This window comes from Corvus moneduloides, chromosome 21 (assembly GCF_009650955.1).
Source record: "Corvus moneduloides isolate bCorMon1 chromosome 21, bCorMon1.pri, whole genome shotgun sequence".
Taxonomy (NCBI): Eukaryota; Metazoa; Chordata; class Aves; order Passeriformes; family Corvidae; genus Corvus; species Corvus moneduloides.
The window spans coordinates 8,704,175-8,716,697 of record NC_045496.1 but is presented as its reverse complement, the minus strand read 5'-3'; positions in this window follow the sequence as shown (position 1 = coordinate 8,716,697).

The following is a 12,523-nucleotide window of genomic DNA, read 5'->3' as shown; positions in this document are numbered from 1 at the left end:
CCTGGATGTTCAAACCCATTTCTATAAGTGCCTCTTAGAAATAACCCCAGCCAGCTCCTATTTCCCCTTGGCCACTGCACACTGTTGTTCTTATTCTTCTTTTGTAGGAACCCTACCAAAAAATAATTGAGAAATGCGGGGAAAAAAAAAAAAAAAGACAAAGCACCAGGGAGATGAAACGTTGTCCTGATGAATTTTGCCAGCGCTGTATTTTCCTGGAGAACAGTTTGGAATTCATTTCCTCTGATAAGCTGGGAGATAGAGGGGGTTTATAAATTAGAATTCATCTGTATTTCTGTTGGCAAAAGCTCTGTCCCTAATCCATTCCAGCAGCTCTGTGGTGTCACATCCACTGGCTCCTGGAGAACATGGAAAATCCGTGTTACAAATTACTGTGGCAAGGAAGCTGCTGCTGCTGCCAGGGAACTCAGACTCGTGTGGCTACAGAGGTGGGGATGAGCTGGGCATTATCCCAGGCTTTCCCTTGACTGGAGCCAGCCCTTCTCAAAGCCCTTCCCATGTTTTAGGGTTCTGTACCCCCTCACAAGGGCAGAAATCCCCCTTTTTAAACGATTTGTAACTATTAACTTTATTATGATCGGTTATTAACTATTACTGATTAATTATTAGCTATGAAATATTAATCCTTAATTATTTTAACCAAAATTTGCTTTGCAACCCCTTCCCTAAAGCTGATTGTGCTGGGCTGGGAGCTGCCAGTTCAAAGAAGGATCAGGGAGAGGCTGCTCAAATAATTTGTCCAGAAGGAGTTAAACCAGTCCAGCTGTGGACACTTCGTGCCTCCTGCAGGGATCAGAGCCACTTCCATGGGCCAGACCTCTGAAACCTGGCAGAGCAAGAGGAGGCGAGCCAGGAAAGCCACCCCAGAGGCCCTTTCTGGGGCAGGGGGAAGGTCTGGTGCTGTGGAGGGCTGGTACAGATGTGCTGGCAGCTGGCAGGGAGGAGTGTGAGGTGTGGAGGTCCCCCAGATGTGCCCTGCAGAGCAGCTGGCTCGGAGGGTGCTGCTGGATGGATCCCTGGGGAGATTTTTCCTCGCCTGCCAGCCAGCAGCACCTTTGTTTACTCTGGCTGGGAAAAGGGAAACAAATCCTCTGAGCAGCCCCTGCTGTGGGAATAGCCAGGGCTTTGGGGAAAATGCTGGAATTTGGTGATTCTCTTGTAGCCTGACATTTATATATCTGTTATATAACAGATATCGTGAGGAAAGGCTGGGAGAGCTGGGGGTGTTCACCTCGAGAGGAGAAGGTTCCAGAGAGACCTCAGAGCCCCTTGCAGGGCCTAAAGGGGCTCCAGGAGAGCTGCAGAGGGACTGGGGACAAGGCATGGAGGGACAGGACACAGGGAATGGCTTCCCAGTGCCAGAGGGCAGAGCTGGATGGGAGATTGGGAAGGAATTGTTCCCTGGGAGGGTGGGCAGGCCCTGGCACAGGGTGCCCAGAGCAGCTGGGGCTGCCCCTGGATCCCTGGCAGTGCCCAAGGCCAGGCTGGACATTGGGGCTGGGAGCAGCCTGGGACAGTGGAAGGTGTAGAGTGGCAGGGATGGAGTGAGATGAGCCTTTAAGGTCCCTTCCAGCCTAAACCTGTGAGTCTATGATTTAGCTCCACAACACTCCTTGGAACAAGATTCTAGGGTTATATTCATACAGAATTACTTGTATTTGTATAGATTATTTGTATAGAATATTATATTTCACATGTAATATATAAATTATCATATCTTTTCTTTCCCTATGCCTGGCACTAGCTTTTGGATTTTATTTCCTCCCACCATCCTTTTCCCAGAGTATCCCTGGCCAGGGAAGTCACCCCATTTTAGCACCCAGAGATGCCCAAAGAAGCTTGGAGCAGCAACAGAGCAGACTTGGCTGTCAGCACCATCCTTCTCTCCCCACATGCTGTGTGTGGGATGAGTTTCCAGGCCTCTCTTTGCCCTGGGTAGGACATTTTTTCCTTAGAAAGAGGTGACCTCATCCCAGTTGTTTTGTGAGCAGGGCCAAGGAGGGGGTCACGTTCCCAGTGACGTCCGGGTCCTTCCTCCCTTGTCCACGTGCCAGGAGCGAGGGCTGCAGGCAGATAACTGTGACCAGGCCTGGATTAATTTCTATTTTTATCCCACATCCAGCACTGGGCTAGCGTGGAAATTCAGCTGCGTTGAATAAAACAAATGACCTAAAAATAGCCCGGGTTACCGGATCTGAGCTGCCCGCTCTGGAACAGCTCATTCAAGAGCTTTACGTTTCCAGATAAGCACCTTACTGCTCAAACAGCTGCTTCCACCTGGCAGTCTGGGAAATGAGGGTTATTTACGGGCTGGAAAAGCAAACCAGCCCGGTTTCCTACAGCTCTTGAGCTTTAGTGGGAATTCCCAGTTTAACAACTGAGCCAGGGGAAAAGGCTGAAGGCAAAACATCGAGCAACAGCTTGGAAAGGGGCCCGGGGGTCCTGGGCATTGCCCTGACTGGAGCTGAGTCAGCAGTGCCCTGGAGCCAGGAGGGACATCCCTGTCCTGGGGGCATCAGGGACAGCAGCACTGGCCAGGCCAGGGAGGGATTGTCCCGCTCTGCTCTGGGCTGGGGTGGCCTCACCCCGAGTGCTGGGGGAGTTTTGGGTGTCTCAATATCAGAAAAAGATCTAAAGCTGTGAGGGAGTGCCCAGAGGAGGATGGGGAAGGGTCTGGAGGGGCCCGTGAGGAGCAGCTGAGGGCACTGGGATTGTTCAGCTGGAGCAGACTGAGGGCAGAGCTCCCCGGGGGCTGCAGCTCCTCCCGAGGGGCAGCTCCGATCTCTGCTCCTGGGCCAGGGACAGCACCCAGGGAGCAGCTGGAGCTGGGCCAGGGCAGGCTCAGGCTGAGAGCAGGGAAAGGTTCTTCCCCCAGAGGGTGCTGGGCACTGCCCAGGCTGCCCAGGGAATGGGCACGGCCCCGAGGCTGCCAGAGCTCCAGGAGCGTTTGGACAGCGCTGCCAGGGATGCCCAGGGTGGGGCTGTTGGGGGGTCTGTGCAGGGCCAGGGGTTGGACTGGATGATCCTGGTGGGTCCCTTCCAGCTCAGGATTTCCAGTGCTCAGCTCTGTGTCAGCAGCACCGATCGTTCCATACACCAAGGGCAAAGGCATCCTTGTGAACATTTTTTTTCCTCAGGCCTTGGCTCTGAGGGATGGCTGGCTGGAAAAGCCGTGTGTCCCCGGGGATGGGTGACACTTGGCTGCGTGCTCTCAGTGACTCAGGCTCGTGCTGTAAAGGAGCTGCTGCGCAGTCACCGCTCGAACAGAGCAGCACCACACTCAGTGATGCACGTGGGGCTCCAGTGCAGGCCGGGTTTATCTGTGTCGCAGCTCCTTATCAGTAGGAAATGGGTGATAAAGGCATCCCTGGGTGTGTGCAGCCCGTGAGGGATCTGTGACAGCCTTATCACCGTGCAGGGAGCAGCGCTGACACAACCTCGCCCTGCGGTGTTACACGGATCAGGACGTGCTGATAAAGCTGCTCCAGCCTAAGCCCTTCCCTGCACGGAGCTCTAGGGCTTGTCTGGGGGAGCTGGGTCTGCAGAAAATCATGGGATCATCCTAAAATTATAGAGTGCCCCATCCCTGGAAGTGTCCAAGGCCAGGTCTGAGCAACCTGACATAGGGGAAGTGTCCCTGCCCATGGCAAGGGATAGGACAAGATGGTTTTTAAGGACCCTTCCAATCCCCAAAAAAGTTTAAGTACAAAAGGAGGATGTCTTTTTCTTAGGTACAACTGCTGGGCTGGACTCCAAGCATGGAAAAGCTTTTGGCCTGGAGGGTCTGCCACATCTCCAGGCCTTCAGGAGATGACCCTGATGGGGGCCCTGGTCCTGCTTGGGCTGTTCACCTTCCTATTTCCTCTGCCCCGAGCTCTTAGCACTGACAGGAGACATGACTGCAACGTCGTCCCCCCGCTGCTGGTGACAATCCCAGGGAGCTGTGGGGACTGTGGGCAGCCCTGCTCCCATCCCAGGCAGGGCTGGATGCGTCCCAGTGCCCTGTCAGCAAACAGAGGTCCCTGCCCCGACAGTACTCACCACATGTGAGTCACCCAAGTGACAAAACCATGTCACCTCCTTCTCCCAGCTGTGGGCAAAGCCAGGGCACCGGGAGCCAGACGCAGTTTGTGCTCACAGAGGAAGCTGGTGATGAAAGCAGGAGCTCAGGCCTGGCCCACAGTGAGCTGCAGGATTTTCGAGCATCTCCGCTTTTCAACAGCAGCTTTCCAGTGGTTTCTGGGTGTTTGAGTGGGTCCTGCTTGATAAGGCAGCATTTGGGGATGGGGAAAAGCTCAGAATGGGAAGGGCAGGCATGAAGTTTCTCAAAATGTATAGTGGATGCAGAACAATAGAGGCAAATGGGTGAACAAGTTTTCCTGGGTGAAATTATCAGGTTAAAAATCAGGGTTAAGAACTCTACCCAAGTTCATGCTGGATGAACGATCCTGCCCCTCAGCGTGTTAGACAAGTCACACTCACAGCTGGACCTAATTATACCAACAGGAGAGTTATTTATGAAGGTCATTAGCATAATTGATCCGCTGATGGATAGAGCTGCCACTGTCAGGCACCAGAGCACCCAGGTGTGATTTATATCTGAGGTCACGGATTGTTGGTGTATCCACCTTTCAGGTGTCTCCTGTGCAAACATCCACGCACCTCTGGCTCGTGTCAAAGCAGGTGGGGGAGTAGAGAAGCTGAGCCAGCACTCACAGTCAAACAAAGAAGCCTCTCAAGGCTCTTGGGGTGGTTCCAAATCTCAGCAAAATCAGGAAAATCGTGTGGGTGATGAGATGAACTGGCAGGATCGTCCTGATCAGCCCTTCCTGCTTGCAAAACTGTCTGGCTGTGTGGAAAAGAGGGAAGAGACACAAGGTTTCTGGGGCTGCTGTGGGGTTTGAGGGGATGGATTTGGTGCAGGTCCCAAGATGCTTGGAGGAAGTCAAGATTCAAGGCAGGTTTGATCTGTTTGGGGCAGGCTGTGGGATGTGATGGGATATCGGTGCCAGAGGGGGGTGAGAGGGACCAGGGATGGAGCTGAAATACACACTGGGAAATAGGAATTTGCCCCCGTGGGGGGCTGAATTCCCCTCCCTGCCCAGGGATGGGGCAGGAAACTCCTCCAGACATCCCTGTGCAGGCAGGGGAGGGTGGAGGGCCGGTGGGGAGGGGTCTGCAGAGCTCCTCAGGGGGTGTGATCCCCCAGAGATGCTGCTTTGGGGACAGGATGTCTCTGCTGGGCTCAGCACTGAATTCAGGCAATTCCTTTAAGAGCTTAAAAGTTGAGTGAGAGGAAAATTCTGCGCTGCAGAACTGCAGAGCTGGCTCAGGGGCAGCATAAATTAATTATGGCTTTGTACACAGCCTTGCCAAGAGGTTACCCTGGGGCACCTGTGGGAGCACAACCCTTTGGATGCATCTCCAAAAACCCTTTTCAGCCTTTTTGAAACCCTTCCAGCAGGAGGGTCAGGCACGGCACAGCAGTGACAGGAGGGAAAACAAGAACCCAGAGAGAAGGTTCAGGCCTGATGGTCTTGAAGGGATAATTAATTTAATGAAGCCATTGGGGCTCTGGTTGATTGGAAACCACTGCCCACCTTCCTGGAAAAAAGGAGCCTGCTGGAAATTGAGCAGTGGGAAGGGAAAGGGAGGTGTCAGGGCCAGCAGAGCACGGAGGATCCCAGAGCAAGGACAGCACTGGGGGTCCCAAGGAGAGGGACCTCAGTGTCAGGAGGCTCCTGTGTCTCTGTCAAGCAGGAGAAGCTCTGGGGTCGCAGTGGTGTGAGAGGAACATCCATCAAAATCCCAGATGTGCTCGAGAGCTGGCAGCTCACCCAGACTGTGGCAGGGGAATCTCCCCACAGTGCCCTGGTGGGTCCCAGGCGAGGTCCATGAAGTGGTCTGGGGTCAGTGCCAAGGATGGGGTGGGATGTCTGACAAAAGGCTCATTTCTACTCTTCCACCCCATTCCCCATCCCCCAAGCTCTGGCCTTCCTTTTCCATGCTAGAGGGACTCACACTTCACAGAGATGCTGAAGAGACAAATTTATTGGCATTTATTGCAGGGCCCGTGGGTATTTCTCTGACCAGGTGGATTTTTGGGGAAGGATGAATGCTAAGAGTTGTTAAGGACAGCCAAGAAAACAAAACATCTTCACAAAAAACCCCCCACGTGAGCCAACACAGACCAGTTTGATCGTCCCGCAGAGTTTTGGGCTCAATCCCCTGTGTCCCCTCTGACTGCTGTGCCCTTTGGCAGGAGCTGGTGGTGAAGGTACAGAGCCAGAGGAACCTCCCGGTGCCTGGGAGAGAGAACGAGAGCAGAGAAACCAGCAGGAGGGACAGAGTGAGTAATTGTGCCAGCGGCTGCTGCCTGAGTCAGCAGTCAGTCATTTCAGGCCCAAGGGTGTGAAAAGCCCTTTCTCGTGTGGTTGGGGTGAAGGTCACAGCGGTGCGGGGTGCTGGGAAGTGGTCCCGACCTCAGCACAACCATGGGCCCTCGGCTGTTGAAATTTCCCTTCCACCCAATATTTTGTTTCCTGATCAAGCTTTGTCCCCTGTACCTGCTCTCTGTGAACTTGTAACCGAGAGAGGAGAGCGAGAGCCGGGGGACTTTTGCCGGGACCGCAAAGCTGCGGATGACGCTCGGAGCCATTGTTATTCGCTTTTGGTTCAGCCCAAAAGATGTTTGTAAATGTGTGAATTCTGACTGAATGGAAAGATGGAGTGGGGTTTTTTTTTGTTGTTGTTGCTTAATATTTCCACGCATTTTCTGAGATGATTTAAGAGGTGGCTGCTGAAGTCATTTGCGGTAACTGAATAAGAGGTCAGAAACTCAAGGTCACAGCTCTGTTGTTTTGGATGCATTAATGAAGTGTCCTTGAACTTTATTTTTTTTTCTTCCCCAGCTCAGAACTGTTTAGAAAAACAGGCAAAAGTTGGAGAAACTTCAGGATCTGCACATCAATCTAACCTTATCCACTCTTTTCTTCCCCAGTGATCTGCACATCCTGTCCCAAGGGAATGCTCAGCTCCACATTCTCCCCGTCACAGACACCATAAGATATTGGAGAATCTTTTTTACTCATCCGAGATATGAAATGTAATTACTGTTGCTAGACATTGCAAGGGTTTTAAATTATCAACTCTCATGAAATCTCTGCAGTGGGAGCTGAGCCTTATCTCCTTCCAGCCTGTGACAGCACAGCCCACGGAGCCTTGTTCCCGTTTATCAGAAGGAATTCGCCTGTCACCTCATTGCCTCAGTTCTCACCCTCCCGTCACACAGGGCAGAGCAGTAACCTCTCACTGAAATGCTCATTAGAGAGTGAAAATCCAGCCCTGCTTAGGCACGTCCCTCTTGTTTGAGCTAAACCTACAGCAGCAAGTCCACACCCAAAACAGACACCGGGGGAAGCTCAGGCTTCTGGTGCTGCTCTGATTTCTGAGCTTGGCTGTGGCTTTGGGACCAGAATAACCATTAAACCTCTTGGCTGAAGCTCTGAGCTGCAATGCCAGAATGTTGGTGGTTTCACCCTATTTTAAAAGCAGAAGGAAGGCAGGTGCCTGCTCCAAGCCAGGTAAGATTTAGCCTGCAGTTATTAACAGCAACAGGTTCCACTGCGTTAGAAACCATCTGCAGCTGATTCCTTTTGCTCACATTAGACGTTTCCATGGCCCTGGGAAAGGCTCAGCATGGAACCTGCAGGAATGCAGCCAGATCCTTCCGTGATTGCCTGAGCCACCCCCTCAGCTGGCCCTGGGCTGATCCACGCTGCTCTGCAGCAGGCTGAAAAGGGAGACCCAAACCTTCTCCACTTGGCTGAACCCATCCCTCACCTGGCAGGAGCTGGAGAGGTTTGTGTTAAAACAGGCTGGAGTGGTGCTGTGCAGGGACAGGTTTCTGTTTTGCTGTGCTCAGAGATGTCTCTGTGAGCACGGCTGTGGCTGTGGAGGGAGCTGTGGATGTCAGACGATGCTGGAGTGGGACTTTTCCATGGGAGCAGCTTCTCCCGTGTGTGGCAAGAGCACGGGGGCTCTGAAAGGTCTGTTTGGAAGTGACTCTGCCAGGTTTGGTGTTTGAGTGTAGCCCTCTGGCATCCCTTAGATGTGCAGACACATCCTTGAAGGATGGGAGGCAGCGTGGGGGGAGGTGGGAAGTTCACAGGGTGCTCCAAAGGAAGAGCCACATCCGGGCTCAGGGCCATGCACAAAGTTCCTCAAAGGCACTCGGGACTTGCTAGTTTCTAAACCCCCGAGCTGGACCCTATTCCCTTCTCCCCTCACACCACCAGTGACACAGCCACCTCTCAGCACAACCCAGGCTCTCTCAAGAGGTATCTCAGGTCATCCTGTGGCTTCTGCAGCATCCTCAGCTGCTGTGGGGGACAGCCAGCCCTGCCCTGGGCTGCTCAGGTGCTCTTCCCAGCAGAGCTCAGGACTGCCAGAGCTGATGTCGCTGTCTGTGGACCTACAACTTCCTTGTGAGGAGAAGAGGAGGGGGAGATGCTGATCTGTGACACTGACAAGTGTCAGGATGTGAGGGATGGCTGGAGCTGGGCCAGGGAGGCTCAGGCTGAGAGCAGGGAAAGGTTCTTCCCCCAGAGGGTGCTGGGCACTGCCCAGGCTGCCCAGGGAATGGGCACGGCCCCGAGGCTGCCAGAGCTCCAGGAGCGTTTGGACAGCGCTGCCAGGGATGCCCAGGGTGGGGCTGTTGGGGGGTCTGTGCAGAGCCAGGGGTTGGGCTGGACGATCCCTGTGGCTCCCTTCCAACCCAGGATATTCTGTGATTCTGTGACCTGCTACAGCAAAACGTCCCCATGCTGTGGGCTTTGCCCTGCCCCTGAGCTCAGCTGGGGGGTGATGCTGGGATGGGCATTCAGGTGCAAAAAAATACCCTTGTGTGGGAGCTCACTGCACTGGAATGGGGAAATGACTGGAAAAAGTGTCCAGGCAGAAGCCTGATGTCTTGGCTGTATCCCATATTCCTGTCTCCTACACCTCATTGGGATGGGCAGGAATACCATGGACAGCACCTGCAGCTGTAACCCTGCTGGGGTGGAAGCACAGGCTATTTGTCCATCAGGTTGATGAATGCTCCTTCTCACTCTTGGTGAAATAACAAATTGTCTTCTCTGCTCTTCATGGGACTTCCAGGACAAATACATCATCTCCAGGCAAACAAACCCAAAATTAGATGCCAATTTTGTAAAAGATCGGGAAGGGAAAGGCTGTAGGAGCCTCAAACCTCCTTAAGCTGCATCCAGCCTAAACACAAAGCCTGGACTTCACAGGAGTGGGATTTGATGCCTTGAGAGACCACCCAAAAACAGAGACTAGACAGGAGTAAGGGAATAAAGGCAGGTATTTATCTGAAAGGCCTTCAAAGGTACCCCTGGGGAGCCAGAGGCCACTGCCAGGATGGACCCCAGGTCACGAGTTCTTCACTCTTTTATAGGTTTGGTTCATTGGCATAGCAGGGTTAATTCTCCAATTAAAGCTTCAGTTTAATGACGTAATTTCCCCTCAGCTTGCCCCCCTTAGAGGCTCTTTGGTTTATACTTTTGGGCCTGGGATGGTCTGGGTGTCCTTGGAGAGCAGGCCTGGAGAGGCTTTGTTATGTCTGCCCAGCACGAGAGAGCAGACGTGAACAGGCTCCTAGAAACTTCAGAGTGACACACCAGGCAGTGCAGGATTTGAAAAATATAAAAGTTAAAACCGAAGGCATCAGACTGAGCTGGATCTTGCCCTAATTCCCTCCAGCTAAAAGCTGCCTTGCAGACACCTCGGTGTTGGTGCTGAGCAGGAGAAGGTGAGGTGGATTTTGGGGAGCTGCTGGTGGTGAGGAGCCCAGGGGAGCAGTGCTGGGCTGGCTCACTCACCGCTGGTTTCCGTTTCCCTGCTCTGGCTGTGACTGGAAGTTGCACCACTGAAAAACAACATGGTAAAGGCCCATCCTCACCCATTAACTCAGCTGAGAGAGTGTGGTTGCAGCAGAAATGAGCCTGGCACAAGAGTTTTATTTTATTTTTAGCCTGACTGGAAGGAGAAAGAATAGAAATTTTGTGATTGAGCAATTTCCGGCCTGGTTTTGCAAACTCCAGAAGATTCTGGTGCTCAGGTAAACACGCAGAGTGCTTTGCACCTCTTCCTCACTTCCCATCACCTCTGCTGACCTTTAGCCCCAACAAACAGAGATGGAAGGCCGAGGATTTGGGATGGAGGTGGCTGGAGTGAAAAGAACCCATTTCCTGCAGTCCCTGCATCCTTTGGCTACATCATCTGTGATGGAGATGCAGGAACAGCCTGGGATTGGGAAGGTGCTGGGCACTCAGGGAGTGGTTTCACACTCGGGTGTGAAATGCCAGCTGGAAAAACCTGGTGTGGACACAGCAAACGGGAGCCCTCATGGTGAGCACAGGGCTGTGGCTTGACAGTAAAGCTGACACACAGAGAAATCATCTCCCAGTTACGTCAGAGCCAGGAAACTCTCTCAGTGAGAGAAATGTCCTTTCCATTACAAGAGGCACCCACTGTTCACTTGACTCTGAACTCGTCTCATCCGAGTGGCCGTGCAGATATCCCTGAGGGAAGGTTTTGTTTGGGAGCAGGGTTGTCCTGAGGCTGTGGGTGGTGAAATGTCACTGGGGACAGCAGCAAGGCTGCTGTGGGGTTTTGCAGTCTGGGAGGGGGGGTTTGCTGCCTCGGTGAACATCCCACTGCTGCTTTTGCTGTGCTGGGGCAGGTGGTACTGCAGAGCAGGATGCAAGGAAAAAAGCCCATCCTGATAAATCTTAAAACTTAATTAGTTCTGTCTCATTGTTTCCGCTTGCTGGGCGCTCTGCCTCTTTAGAATATAAGCAAATACAGCTTCCAGTTTTCTCCTGAAGGAAGGAGAACCCCTCAAACAGCACTGGAGAGCTCACACTTGGCTATGCCCAAGCTGCAGAACAGGAGGGTGGAGGGAAATTTGTTTAAAATGCACTTTTCCACACAGAATAACACCAAGTGGTTTTTTTGGGGGGGGGACACCAGCCTCCTCTCCATGCCTAGAAACAGCATGGAATAATCCTGAGCTGCACAAACTCTACCTGCCCTGTCCCAGAGGGAAACAGCCTCTTCCTGTGGTGGGATACATGGATTCTGGGAGCTCCTGCGGGCTGGAAATGCTTTACAAATATTAGCACAAGGAGCTGTTTCAGAGCAGCTTTCTTATGTGCTTCAGGCTTTTCTTCAGGGAGAAAAAGCTCTTGCTCACACAGCTGTCCACACCACACAAAGCACAAGCCCTAGACATATTTGCAGGTGAGTTTTTAACCCCACAGGGAAAATTAAACCTGATTTCAGCACTTTGCCCATCTGCCCTGGCTGATTCTGGCAGGCAGCGAGTGCAGAACTCTCCCAGCAGCAGAAATGCTCCACTGCTTGGGTTTCACACTGCTTTTGCACAGGTGCCTGTCTTCCCAAGGTGTTTTCAGCCTCAGTGAGTGACAGGGAGAAGTTTAACTTCCACAAACCCACCTGTGAAATGGGGACAGGGATGCCACTGCAGTGTCCTCCCGCTGTCCCCTGGTGCTGTGCAGGCACAGGGAACCCTTCAGGACAGGGTCTCTGTTCTGTCATCGCCCCTTTGGCATCTTGCCTCCCTTTCTGGAGCTGTTTCCGCAGAGGTTTCTCCGCTTCTCCCTCCAGGCTGCTGCTCGAGCAGAGCTGTTTTCCCCCGGGGTGCCCCAGCAGCTCCTCACTCCATCGGGATGAAGGAAGCAGGAAATCCAGCCAGGCTCAGCCGGCTCGGGAGCTCCTTGCACGGAGGATTTTTGCTCTGTGGTGAGGAGGGAGCAGCTGTGGGAGCGTTCACACGACAGCAGCTGCTGGAGCACAAACTCCCAAAGCCACTGCAGAGAACAGGACCAGCTCTGCTTTCCCTTCTCACCCACAAAAGCGAGTGTGAGAGGCAATTCTTTCATTTTTAAGTGTCTGGCTTTGTCAGCTTGAACAAAACCCAGGTGTGAAGCAGGTTTTCCCAGGGAGAGACTCACCTGAGTCAGCACTTCAGGTGTTCCTTGTCTGCAGGCTGGACTTTACACCCCAAATTCTGGTTTCCTTTTACACTTTTACTGTTTAAAATGCACTGCAAACCACACTGGTTTGATTGTTTAAGAAAAAAGGGTTTTTCCCACCAGGGAATGGGACAGCTGAGCAAATAATGGATTTACTCTTTTTTAACAAAACATTTTTGAGGTGGGTGTGTGAGAGATGTGTGCCCACCTCTCTGAGAAGATATTGTTAGGATTGGCAAGATTAAATATTCAATTTCTAGTAAGATATGGAAGTTTCAATAATGGAGAACAAGGATTTACTCCCACAGCAGTACATACCAATTAGCTGAGGTTATTCTCCTTTATGACATTTCCTCTTTCATTTATATTATAAATAAATATGAAATCAAAAGCTAAATTGCCCAAAGGTCATTCAGGGAAACACTTTGCCATGAATGGTT